Below are 14,121 nucleotides of genomic sequence, written 5' to 3' on the forward strand. Positions count from 1 at the left end.
TGCAATAAAGATATGCGTAGATGTGCCGTTGGTGTTGCTGTCAAACAAGAAGTCGTGATATCGAGCGACTGAGCAAAATAACTACATGTGTGCTTGCCAAACTATAGCTGTCATTTGCGTCAAGATTGTTACTTAGCTACCAAAAGAAGTTTTTTGTCTTGTTATTTTTCTGTTAAAATGTACTTTCTTCTTTGTCTACTTTCGTTTGGGTTTTTGTAGCTATATCATGTGCACATGTGACCAATAATGCCGTGTAGAAGTTAGTGGTTGTTAGTATTTCTCACTGCCTGTCGTTTGTTCAATGTGTGTACTAAAGTCAATAGAGCATCAACCAGTATAAACCAGTGTGTTGAATTTGTTTTCTTGTTTTAGTACGAATGATCTGACTTGTTATTTGCCCAAATAAACAATTAGATTATGAAAACAAAGTTCATCACAACATGTCATGCATTTTACTTATAATTACCCTATTTCAACTGCAGAACCCAGATGTTCAGGCATGTAGATTTAAGTAGAACGAGTCTTTTTGCGATTCTTAGTTATGAACAGGTGAGAGCAGTGCTAAGGGCACAAAGTGAGGCCACATAGATAAATGGCATGGTGCACTGTACACTTACTAATAATTGATGTGTTTTTGTAACAGACCAGCAAATAAATATCCAGTAACGCCTTGTCAAAGGCACGAAAGCACATAAAGAGGCAGGGGTTGGCCGCATACAAATGTGCCGTGGATGCAGGTTTGTTAACAAGCATACCACTCTCCTGTAACTTCAGAGAACAGGTGCTGCGCTGACACACTCTTTCTTTTGTTGTTATTTTGTGGGATTTGATTAGTTTCTGGATTAATGGTTGCTGCTTTCGATAACATGTTGCACTTGTGAAATTCGGGCTGTCATCTGCACTGTTTACAGTGTATGTACTCTTATGGTCACACTATAGTGGTGCTTAATCGTGAAGGCTCTCATTCAAATATAAACTTGTCTGGTCTACATATGCTTTTCTTCATGGAAAAGGAATAAGATATCCTATGTTTGTGTCAGAAGGAAAGAAATTGAGACTGGTGTCTATAATTTCACATAAATCTATGCTGAGTTGCGTTAACATTTTTGCATAATTTCAGCAACTTATTTGGTGCATTTCTGCAACATTCGCACTCTGGCTTATCCACTTAGGTGTAAGGAATAAAGGCAAAAAAGGAAAGCATTGCAGTGGATTTGACTTAATGCTCTTGATTCCTGTTACCTTCTTGGTAGCTTTTCTATTTGGAAAAGCACATGTACAAAAGCATGTTTTGACCAAATAGGCTGCTGTTTGGGAGGCTTTGCAAGCAGCACTATAACGTGACAAAAGCAGTGTGTGGCCATTTGGTTATACAAATTCTGGTGTAATGAGACCACAAAAAGTAAACAAAGAAAGATATGTATGCACATGACACAAGCACCGGATCTCACTTCAAGCTTTAAAATAAGGAAACAGGCAATATTTAACAGGTGGAGACATGATGTGATATCTATTAAAAGAAATTCTTTATGCAGTGCAACTAATGGATCAGTGATGCATTCGTCATTCTTTTTAAATGTTGCAAGCCACAATTACCTTGCATGTTGACAGGCCGTAATACCTGGGTACAACGCAAGTTTTGTGGAACACAGGACCGCAGTCACATTCTTTGCAGTATTTAATATTGTGTGAGGGAAGATTGTTTCACACGGTTGACTCATACTCCCTCAATTTCCCTGATTTCGCATTAATAGAGCATCCCATCTGTCCCATGTAGGCACGGCCTTATGATGGCAGCATACTACACAACGCTTGCGGCCTGGCTCACTAAATGCATATTGTGCTTCAAGCCACAACCAACCTTTTCCTTTTTATGGCTTCTGCCTTTTATTACCGCACAAAACTCTCCTAACAAGGGCCTGAGAAAACAATGATTTGCGCAACTAAATTAGGCATGAATATGGAATATAATGAATGAGATGAAGTAAAAAAGTGGTTGCAGTTGTTTCGTATGCATTTGTGATTTTCATGGGTAATTGTGTAGCTGGTCTCTACAGGCAAAATTTTTTTTTCTGTATTAAACATGTGAAGAGAGATTTGCTCTGATGAGAAAAAAAGAATCCAGGAAAATAAATTGATTTGTTGCGTGCAGCACAATTTGCAGGTGGTGCACTGTGCAGCAGAGGTTATGTACAGTCAGCCATTCCCATAGAGTCATGCTTGCATTACATACACACATTGCATTAATTTGAGATTGTGGCTAATGAAGTTTGTGTGGAATAACTCTCATTCGCACATAGTGATGTACTGCAATATAGATTGGTTCGTTCCTGTGTTCTTCAATACTCGTAGGCAGAAATTTTGAGCAGACGTACATAAGATAATGAAGCTTAGGCAGATTAGCATGAAAAGGACAAATGCATCAGTCATTCTCAGTTACATTGCACTAAAAATTTGTTTTTGAATTAATGACGTCACTTCCTGTCACTATGTGTTGTATATGATGTCTGTTTTCTTATTAAAGCGAGAGTTGAGGTTAGGCGCTTGTGTCCTGCATGTCTTTGTCTTCGTTTGCTTCCGTGGTGCAATTACACCAGAATAAATCCATGACAGGCGCTTCCAGTCTATGCAGTTATACTACATTGGGCTCAGTATGCCTGGCGGCCTGAATGTGATAAGTGTGAAGTAGCAGTAAGAACTTCAGAAGGGTAGAATTTTGTGTCAGTTGGTGGTGCATATTACAGTATGGTGAAGCGCTATAGATGGAACAGTGTGAGGCGAGACAAATGGGAAAATGCTGCAGACAACTGTGAATGTTTACTGGAAAGTTTCGCTGCAGCAGGACAATGCATGCATTATCCTGGTGCAGCAAAATTTGCCAATGTTCATAGTTCTCAGTAGCACTTGCCCATCTACATTACACTTCACCGTACACTAGTAGCAGTAACAACAGCAACCAACTGACCCGAGCAATAATCAAAGCCCACAGAATTGCTTAATTGTAGGAGAAATGTTTCAGTGTAACACATGTTTTGTTAACTGACAAGTAAATGGCGTACATGTCTGCGAACCGATGATCAGATGCATTTTTCATGCACATACATTATTTTGTACAACTGCTTCCTGCTTTGGTTTTTTTATGGCGTTTAGGATGCATTCCAAAGCACTTAACTGTTTGTCTGTTCTCAAATTGAATCTGTTCTCAGCCAGCACTATGTGACATTACTGTATAAGCCCTTACTTCGTCAGTGTCCTTCGCACTGTTCCCAACTAAATATGAATAACCAAATAACCATTTTTAAAATTTTCAGATTATGAACAGAATACTTTTAATATGTATTTCATTAGAAAAATTTTCTCAATTTTAAGAAGAAGTCTGGCTGGCTCCAAGCCTGGTGCAAAATGAAGAAATGGCACTCCACATCAATTCATGTTTACTTGTCGTCATAGCCAGTCTGTTAGCTTAATTTTTGGTTCTTCCTATTGAATTCTCAAGAAAAGTGCCAACTCTGTCATTCATTGAAAACAAATTTTTGCACTTAGGGATGCAGCCATGCACAAAGCCTTTGAGCTCATTAATATCTTTATTTTTTAAAGAAAGTGCAGCTCCTGCGTGGAGCAATAGGTTGAATAAGACGAGGGTAAATGAAAAGATGGCGAAATTAGTCATCAACAGTTGTCCAACAAAGGAAGTCTCAAGCTGGAGCCAACATCTTTGCAAGGGAACCAAATGGCTCCAGCCCGAGACATTCGTTATTCAACCAGGCAAGTCTCCTCCTCGAAATATTTCCTCTAGCCTGAGACCTATATCCATTCCACTGCCATACACCTATACATTTGGCAACCCATGGTAGCAAATTCACATTCAAAGAAAGGGAATGTAGTGTGCACCCTGGAAGGTAGCATGAACAGTATTTTATTTACTTAATAAAATGCAGATTTGCTATCCAATTACTTCATTTTGATCCCCATTTTATAATTGGACAGCATGGTTCCTCAGAGAGAATAATAATTCGAAGCTCACACAATTTTGCTCCTTTATGTCCGTTAAATCTGTCCTGGTTGCTACACTATCAGCCCTGTCTGCAATTGCATAGCAGTGTTTTGAGTATGCATCCAAATTCAAAAGAATAGTTAGGCTTCTACCTCAGAATGTCTGCTACTGCGTTGCAGCTCGAATTTTATATCTAGGTTGTGACTGTGATGCTATGTGCTTTTTAAATAAGACCGATATGCTATTTGAAGGGCAATTAAATGCAATCTCAAATGACCTCAGCTCGGGGGATGGCAGAATTGGAGGCCAATGTGATAAGGAGGATTTGATTTCCGAAAACAAGGCACTTAAACGTGAGAAAGCATGACCAATTTCCTCTAAAGATTCTGCTATTGGATATGATCAGGGAAGGCACTTGGTCGTGGCTGCATTTGCAACATGTTACATTGCTGGCTTTATATATTGCACTGGGTACAGTGAAATGTTGCTTCTTGCACAATATTCAACTAAACATGGTAGCCATGCTAAAGTGTCCATGCAGAACACAACTCATCCACTATTATGGACTACAGTGGAATCTCGATAAACGAAAATCGCTGCGAAACCGCCGCTTAAATAGGACACCATCCTGATGGTTGTTTGGCTCTCTGCAGTGTCTCTCAGTAACTAGAACGCCTGGTAAATGGAACCAATTTCCCTGGCACCTTGAGGCTCCATTTAAAGAGCATCCACTGTAAAAATATTGGGGGGATCCTGTTTGGAACTTTCGCAAATCTAGCCTTAAACAAAACTGCCTTCAGTGGGAAAGAAATGCAAAAGCACCCTTGTACTTAGACAGGTGCATGTTAAAGAACCCCAGGTTGTCCAAAATAATTCGGGGTTACTCGCTACGGCATGTCTCATAATCAGAAGGTGGGTTCTGGTTCATAAAATACGATAATTTTTAATAGCTTGCTCAGAAATACAGCACTAAATTATGTAGCTTGTTTGTGTCGCGAGTCCCAATTTCTTAATTTAGTACTTTGACATTTATCATATTTGTGTGCTAGTCCATGCAAAATACCACTGATCGGTCTGATTATACAAGCCACTGTTAATTAGCAATGGCTTAGTCAAGCAACCTAAACTTACAGCACAAACACCTAAGACGAACCACAAAAGGAAGATACGCCACACACTGGTGCTAACAACTTCTTTATTTCTTCGTCCTCGTGCAATATAAACTCTAGGCCACGCAACCGCCTAGGCACTCCGATTACATTACAGAGAGCTGCCAAATTATCACATACGCAAACGTAGGAAGTCAAATTCAGAATGATGCAGGGACAAAGATATCTTACTGACGCAATTATCGCCCTGCCTTTTTTGTGGTAGGCCTCTAAGGCAAGCCGCGCATGCTCATTCTTGCTTTTGCCAAGAATCGACGTCCCATCAAGTTGTGCCTCACAATTGTTGCAAGAGTTTATATGCCCACCAAGGTGCGCTCCTCTATCTACATTTTTGTTTACTTGATGCGCATGTTCCCTGAGTCACTCATTGACGCAATGCCCTATCTAGCCAAGCTATGTCTTACCACATGAGAGTGGAATGGTATAAACCACGCCGACAGCGCACAACACGTATGAAGCGTCATGCCGAATTTGGCATCCTCCTCTGCCCTCTCTGCAGGTGCGAGAGCATAGCTTTAGAAGCTTGTTCGGTGCTGAAAACGCCAAAGGAACACTGTGCCTGCAAGCAACTTTCTTGAGTTGACAGATGACCTTATGTGTTTAAGGGACCACGCAGGGAACATGCAAAAAAAGTAAACAAAAATGTAGATAGAGGAGTGCACGTTGTTACGCCTATAAACTCTTGCAAAAATTGAGAGGCACGACTTGATGGGACGTCGAATTCTTGGCAAAAGCATGAATGAGCTTGCGCGGCTTGCCTTAGAGGTCTACCACATAAAAAGGCAAGGTGACAATTGCATCAGTGACATAGCTTTGTCCCTGCACTCATCAGAATTTGACTTCCTACGTTTGCATATGTGATAATTTGGGAGATCTCTGTAATGTAATGTGTGCGCCTATGCAGTTGTGTGGCCTAGGGCATATATATGCGTCGACGACGAAGAAATAAAGAAGTTGTCAGTTAGCGCCAGCGTGTGTCGTATCTGACTTTTGTGGTCCGCCTTAGGTGTTTGCGCTGTAAGTTTTAAGTTCAGAATTATGTACCAACTAGGCGAAATGAAGTTTTACTCTTAGTCAAGCGAGCTCAATATATAGTCTGTGTAAAAGTGTGGAGTGTCAGTACAAACTAACAGTTCAAACACATGGCTCTGTAGTTACAGTTCAGTATGAAACGAGATAAGATTTCTTAGCATTTCTTTGATTTACCAATTTCATTCTGTTAGGACATGTAGAATACTAGTAACTGGCATGCTTACAATGTACGGTGTTATTTTTAAAATCCAGACAATTGTTTTACTGGGGCAGAAATGTGCTTTCTTTTGGGCCCGGAAGTGAACATTTTATATTTCTTACATTTGGTGTATAATAAATTTTCTTCACTGTTAGTGTGTGTCTCGTGCATTTTTCCTTTCAGCAAGTAGCAACTGCTCTCGAAGGCGTTTGCTGGCCTCGGAGGCACTGCCGATAAGCTAGGACGACTGTATAAAACCTTTGCAAAGAGGGGCTCTGTGATCAGCGAAAGGGAAAAAAATGAAGACGTGCGGTGACGGGTTCATTCGCCATTGGACCACGTGTGGCGAGTCCGCGGCGAAATGCTTCGTGACGGTACGCCGCGCCTATGCAGCAGCAGCCGGAACACCTCAGGCCAAAGTGTCGGACGCCGGCGTTCGCTCCGAGCAGGTGCCACGGCCTGCTCGGGTGGCAGCTCACGGACGGCCAAGTTCCCTTGAGCCTTGATCGCCGGCGTTCGACATTTCGGCCTGCGGTGTTCCGTTTGGTGCTGCGTAAGCGCGTGACCCGCGCCACCATGCATTTCGCTACGAGCTTGCCGCACCTAAACTAATATGCCTTTAATTCCTTCACAATACTCCCATTGTACCTCCCAGTCAAATGGGAGTGAAGTGGGCGTATTACGGTACCCCCGTTGTTTGCCCAATTAATGCCCACGTCAATGGGAGTTTTATCGTACGCCCATTCAATGGGAGCCAAAAGATGTACAAAAGGGAATGCGCTAGAGGACAAGCAAAAAACGCCCATCTGGGTGTTTTTTTGTTTACAGTGTAGTGTGTCAGGTCACGTGGTCTAGGCCGATGCTCCGATGCAGACGTGGCGCACAATTGCAGCTGCGCAGAGACAATCTGCACCAAAAGAAATATCAGGCTCAAGGCGATGGACACCGGGATCGTCGCCACTGCCAAATGAATGCACTAAGCGCAAGAAGGCTCCTTTTGTAGCTCTGGAATGGGTGGCGCCTGGCCTTTGTTGCAGATACCGGCGCTGCCGAAAGGTGCCGCGCCTCCTGTTGTCGATTCGTGCCTTTTAGCGTGTCAGGTCACGTGGACTCGGCCGATGCTCCGATGCTCCGATGCTGACGTGGCGCACAATTGCGACTGCGCTGAGACAATCTGCACCAAAGGAAATAGCAGGCTTAAAGCGATCCACACCGGGGTCGTCGCCACTGCCAAGTAAATGCAGTAAGCGCAAGAAGGCTCCTTTTGGAGCTCTGGGATTGGCGACATCAGGTCTCTATTATAGATATCGGCGGCGCCGGAGAGTGCCGCGCTTCCTGTTGTGGATGCGTGCCCAGTAGTGTGTCAGGTCATGTGGTCTTCGCCGATGCTCCTATGTACACGTGGCGCGCAAGTGCGGCTGCGCAGAGACAATCTGCTCCAAAGGAAATAGCAGGTGTAAGGCGTTGCACACCAGGGTCGTCACCAGTGCCAAGTGGCGACGACCTGGGAAAGGTACCCGAGCTTGCTGCCTTCGATTACCATCTCCGTGGGTGCCAGATAACTCTAGTAAAACCACAAGAAGGAGAAAAAATTATTATTTCCAGCGGGGCTATTGCTTAGGCTTCGCGTCCCTGCTTTGCTTCGAGCAAGCGCCATGTTTACCGTGACGGAACCTGACGCCGTCCGCCTCGGACCAGCCGATGAGAGACGAGCAGGCGTGCGGTTGGGAAAGTTGCGACCGCTTCTCCGTCTCGATTGGAGAGCCATCCACGCGCAGTGGGACTAGGGCGGAACGGATGGGCGGATTGACAATGTTTGGGCCCTAAAGGCTATCCAAACGGCTGGCAGATCACTGGCCATCTATTCACATTCACACATATTAAGTCACAAAGAGGAGCAGTCTCTACTTGTCGGAGTTAGATAAAATGACAATGCATCGCGACGCAAATTCTAGGACGGAAAGTACGTTCTTGTTAATGCAAAGAACCCATAGTTTGTAATCGGGTCACGTTTGTCAACTGAAAAATAAAATTTGTTTAATATGGCAGACACGAAGTAGGTGCCGTATAACGTAAAACTATTGTATGTACAAAGTGCACGTAGCATCGGGCACTAAATTGCGGGCGTGAGCATGGAAGACGCAGCAGCAGAAATGGAATGGGCGTTCGCAGAGACGGCCACCTGTCTTTTTCTATTCGTGACACTATACCCCTATGACTTTACTGCAATCTCCTAACGTCAAATTTACGTATTAGTCGACGTAAGAATCGGGGAGTTGCCCCTAGCGTTGTTCGAACAGCCCATAAAACGCTCTCTTTGTTTATAGAAAGTCACACTTGCTTGCTTTGAAAGCGAACAGCATTGCCTACCGTGACTGTTCTTTTTGTCTATATGGGTGACAAGAGGCGAGGAACGCACCGAATGGAGAGGGTTGCGGTGGGTCCGAGCGAGCGCAGAGAAATTAGACAACCGTTTGAGGAGGCCGCTCTCGGCGTCTGCCATTTGCATTTTCCTTAATGTGGCTGGTCGAATATCAGGGCATCGTGCAACGGCAGGTTAAAAATGGCACTTAAACGGAAACTTAGCAATGAAGTGCCAAAGGAAGTTGCAGATTCGCACGAAAGGCCAAGCATCGATTGCGATAGCAAATTATTTGACAGGTATACGAATTAAGGATAGTAGCTTCATCGGCCGTATAAACTTATGAACACTCGCTTACTAAATTAACAAGCATTGTGCCAGATGTGCACAGCAAACGTGAACACATATCACTCAGTAACCGCGGACACTCGCTGTCAGCCGCCGTCGGTGTAGGACGCGCCCATTGCGCTCCCTTGCGCGCGATGGAAGACGGCGCGCTTACTCTCCACCTCCCTGCCTTGCGCGCGCGAGGTCAGGCCACCATCCTCGGCTCACCTTCGCACGCTTTCACTCGCATACACCGCATACGACGCGCTCCCATGGTGTTATCGCACTTGGATTCTTAATGGAACATCACGGCGACGCCCACGGCGGCGGTGGAAATGCGCCTGGAGTGTCCATATAATTGATGTCGCAGTAAAGATTACATTCTGGTGTTTTATGCTGCCGCAGTCAGGATGTGATTATGCAGGACGACGTATTGGAGAACTCCAGAATAATTTCTACCCCCTCTGATTCTGTAACGTGCACCCAATGAATGGCACAAGGGCGTTTTCACATTCCGGCGCCATCCGCCGCCGCGACTTGATCTCGAGCTTAGCAGCACAACCCCGAAGGCACTAGCAGAGCGATGTCGCACACGTGGCGGAAGGGCTCGACATCGTTATAGTGCCAGGAGAATTTTTTTATTATTATAGGCAGAAAATTTCATTCTCTCCGGCAGCTAGAGCTGCCGGGTATACGGTGCGCTTTTCGGCTATTCTGGAAAAAAGTTATTTGTTTGACATATTACTGCGTCTTTAGCGCCGACGCTTCACTTTGACGCGCCGCCGAGTTCTCGCGGTTTTGGGACGTCGCGCTATATACGGGCGGGTGGGCACAGCCCGAAAGAAATTTTGCAAAGAGCGGGCGTCTAATGCGAAAAAGGCACAGAAAAGGAAATAATTATTTTCCTTTCGTTTACCCTAATGTATAATAAGCTTGCACACATTATATAGATTCGAAGTTATCGAAGTGTGTGTGCGGTTAACTAACTTTGCGTGATAGGCAAACATAGGGGCGGAGAGCGAAGAATGGTCGACGAATCTTGAATGGCTAATGGCAAAAATGAAAGAAGAACATTGTTATAGCTTTACGCTATAGCGCCCCACAACATGTTGTTCTGATGAATCATAATTAAAACACAAGAAAGATTTGTACCTCCCCCCACCCCCCCCCGAGACGGGAAAATGTAAAAAATAAAACTGTAGGGACTAATACAGGACAGCTCAAACACTTGCGGATACAATCTAACATAAAGAAATGCAGCGAATGACCATATGTGTCACAATAACCCCTTCAGTAAGCTATGCGAGTGCGAAGCAAGTATGCACAGCGCACTTCACAGCGTGCATTATGATCTCCTCGAACCGAGCAGATAAGCCGCGCATGCCGAAATAGCAGCAGCCTACGACATGCTCGCAGCAGACCCTGAAACCTCGGAAAGGTTCAAGACCTACCTTGAGCAATTCAATCCACAAAAGTTTTTGTACAAAGCTGCCGACAAGCGCAGGTCGACAAAGGTGATTGCTCGAATGGGCACTTCGTACACATTCGCCTCTTTTTGATAAAGAGTGAGCAAGAAATTGTTCCTGATTAATTACCTGGATCTTGCATGCCTTCTTCGTGCAAAATAACCAGCACGAACTTTGTGTCGGATATATTTTGACGGCAAAGGTTTATTCGTGTGCTGTTTCATTTTCTTTACAATTTCGGACAATTACGCGCAATAGATAATGATATCCATTTGCGGCTTCCATATAAACTCCGCTATCTCCTGAAGTACCCTTCTCTATTGCAGCGAAGCTGTTAGCCTTTCGTTGGCAGGCATTTTTCATGGCGCCGTTCGCGTGGAAAAATGTCGACGGATCGCGGAGGTAGTGCAATATCGGGACCCGGCAGAGACTTCGAGCACTCTTCAAAATGAAGCGAGAAGTGTATACATTCATTGGAATCACGCATAAAACCCACAGAACAACATTCGTTACAATAAAAAACAAGCGCAAAACAAGCATCTGAGCCACTTAATCGATGATCGGGCAATCCTTATAACAATGCGAAGCACGTAGCGCACCCCGCATACGTTTCCCGTTAAAGATTACTGTTGCGCAAGCTGCCGCGGAGACGGCAGCTTGCGACGTGGGATGCGACGTCACTATCCTTTTGTGTATAAAAGAACGAGGCAAGCAATTGTTTTTGTTGTTGTTGCAGCACCTCTGTAAGTAGACAACGCAAACTTTAAATTAAATTACAGGGTTTCAGGTACCAACACCACGATATGGTTGAGGCACGCCGTAATGGGGGGACTCAAGAAATTTGGACCACCTGCGATTGCTTAACGTGCACCTAGGCACACGGGTGTTTTCGCATTAAGACTCCATCGAAATGCGGCCGCCATGGCCGGAATTCGATCCCGCGACCTCGTGCTTAGCAGCCTAATACCATAGCCACGAAGCAACCGCGGCGGGTACAACTGCAGGGAGGTACATACAGTGTGTCACTACCAAAACTACGTAGAAATATCACTGGCATATTCTTTATTGTTGACACAAAATAGTCCCACGCAGTAGACCCATTGCACTCTTGTTTTCAGAAAGCTTTCCTTTTTAGCAATTTATAGCCATCAACATCTTAGATATGGAATGAAAATTGCGTTAATTTTATTTGTTGGTGCATTACTTTGTTGGATGCTGGCAACGACACTGTGAAGAAGAGGGAGGATGAGAAACTGGACATGGCGCACTTCTATTTCCCTGTCTAATTTCCTGTTGTGATGCAGTTCACTTCTTACACCCAGGGCACTTGTGCTTGTTCCAGCATGCAAATCGCCATACAATGAACACTTATAACAGAATGCTGAATTTAGAAAACGTAATTTATAATTTATTGTTTTTTATATTCCTTGACTATTCTTGTCGCGAAAATCTTGTCCGCCAAGTTTTCATGAAATATCAGTTTAAGCAGCGCTTCCTTATTCAGCGTATCATGTTTGTTAAGATTACTCAGGGTTAAACTTTGCAGGCTCATTATTGCTGTGCGCCTCCGTTATTGAAATGGTGAGAAACCTTGTAGTTACTTGTTTATTAATACAACTATTCTCATGCAAGCGTGTGTGGCGTTGCTGGTACTTCAAGGAGAGGAAGCTTCGGTGAGAGTTGTAAAATCTAGACCTCCTGCTTGCTATGCTTGTGGAATAAAAGTTTATTGGGGATCGTTCATCCATATCGATCACCGGCTTATAAAAATTGAGAACGTTCCAGCTTGCACCGTCGCGGCCGCTCAGTTCTTATGGTTAGTGACTGCACTCACTCACCCCACGACAAAAATAAAGTAAATGTAAGGGAGCCGGAAATCACACAGAAGAGGGTGTATCTAACGTGACAAACGAGCCACCGCATTATCGAATGTAAACATGTCACCGGCCGCAGACCCGTTTAGCGACGGGGGAACAAGCGCGAGTCACGGTGGGTCGCACCAAGCGGGGCGGCTGAGGCTAAGCGCGGCCACGTGTCTCGTGTTGAACATCGTTTGTGGGCGAACCCCACTGCGCGTGTCAAAGGTTCGCTGTTTGAACGGTGACACGAGCGACTGCGGTTGAGCCCGATAGCGGAACACTGCGGTGCACGCTCCTTTCGTGGTTCGACCTGGTGGGTCGCATTTATCGCTGGCCAGCTTTTGCGTCTTTTTTTCCCTTTTTATGTTCTTGGAAATCCAGCCACACTTGCCACTTTATCCGCACTGTCATCCTTTGCAACGGAGCAATGGCAAACAACCACAGGCAAGTCCCGTATTGTAGCGTCTTGTCTGCAGAGGAGTCGCAAAACAGCTATAGGTGGGCAAGGCTGTTTGCACAATCTATTACTCACAGTTGTGGTGCCTCCCTTCGTTCCTCTTGGCAGCCTTTGCCCTCTCCCTTTTCACGCGTACGACGGAGAAGCGAAGCGGTCGAGTGAGTGTGCTCGTAATTTCAGATCATCGTTGTGCGGTTTGCTCGGCAAGGAAACAGATACGGTGCAGGTGCATCAGTACATTAGCGCCGATAATGTTTCGGCCCAGTTTGATGAACTCGCTATGAACGGATGCGACACAGTGCGTGAGGCACCCCTTTGTTTAAATAGAGGTGCCGTCAATCTTACAGCGAAGCTGTTTATGGCGGACCCTGTGCCGTCGTTGTCGCTAAAAAAGGGGACACGTGACCTAGCGGGAAAGGAAATGAACTATACAGGGGGAAAGAGGTTGCAGTGCCCTCGCCCTCCCTGGGAGAATGCTATCTCGTGCGCGAATCTTATACGGCTGTCACACGGTGCACTTTCGGCGATCTAGCCAGATCGGCATCGAATTTGTCGTCCATTGATTTCACCGTGCCACGAAAGAAACAAATGTTATGCTGCTGGTTTGCGGCCAACGAACAGTGCCCACACTAAAAAAGAAGTTTTCACCCTTTGGGGTGTATATCTGCCACACAACAAAAATAGTCATCTGTCTTGCTTGCGTTTTCTTTCTTGAAATCGCCGCGCCTGCTACTTTCCTGTCGGCAATGCTATGTCATGCTGTTAACGCGCATGCCGTTCGTTACTGGAAAGTACCGGGCTCGCCGCGTTAAAGAAAGGAAATGCGGACCAGACAGATAAAGATTATTTTTGTGTGGCAAATGTACACCCCAAGGGGTGAAACTGTTTTTAGAGTGTAGGAACGCGTGGCTGCCGGCACTTGTTGCTGGCGCAAGAAATGCGGGCAAACACGTTAATCGTCCAACCAATCCAGCCAATCGTCTAAACGATCGCAGCGCCCGCGTCTCCAGTAGTGCGCCTTGCGCCCAAATATACGGAGCTTTGGATTAGTGGTTCCGCACATTCCATCCCAGCTACAACTATGAGAAGACCACGAGTAGTGCGTACTCTTGAGGAAGAAGCCACCTATTGCAAAAGCGAAAATTAGGTGAAATAATGGTCACCCAAAATATTTAGAATGTCGACTGCTTGCGAAGTATGACTTGCATGGTGTAACACTCGGTGGAACTTACACAACTTCGCTGTTCAACCATCTT

Source organism: Dermacentor variabilis, chromosome 2 (genome assembly GCF_050947875.1).
Source record: "Dermacentor variabilis isolate Ectoservices chromosome 2, ASM5094787v1, whole genome shotgun sequence".
NCBI lineage: Eukaryota > Metazoa > Arthropoda > Arachnida > Ixodida > Ixodidae > Dermacentor > Dermacentor variabilis.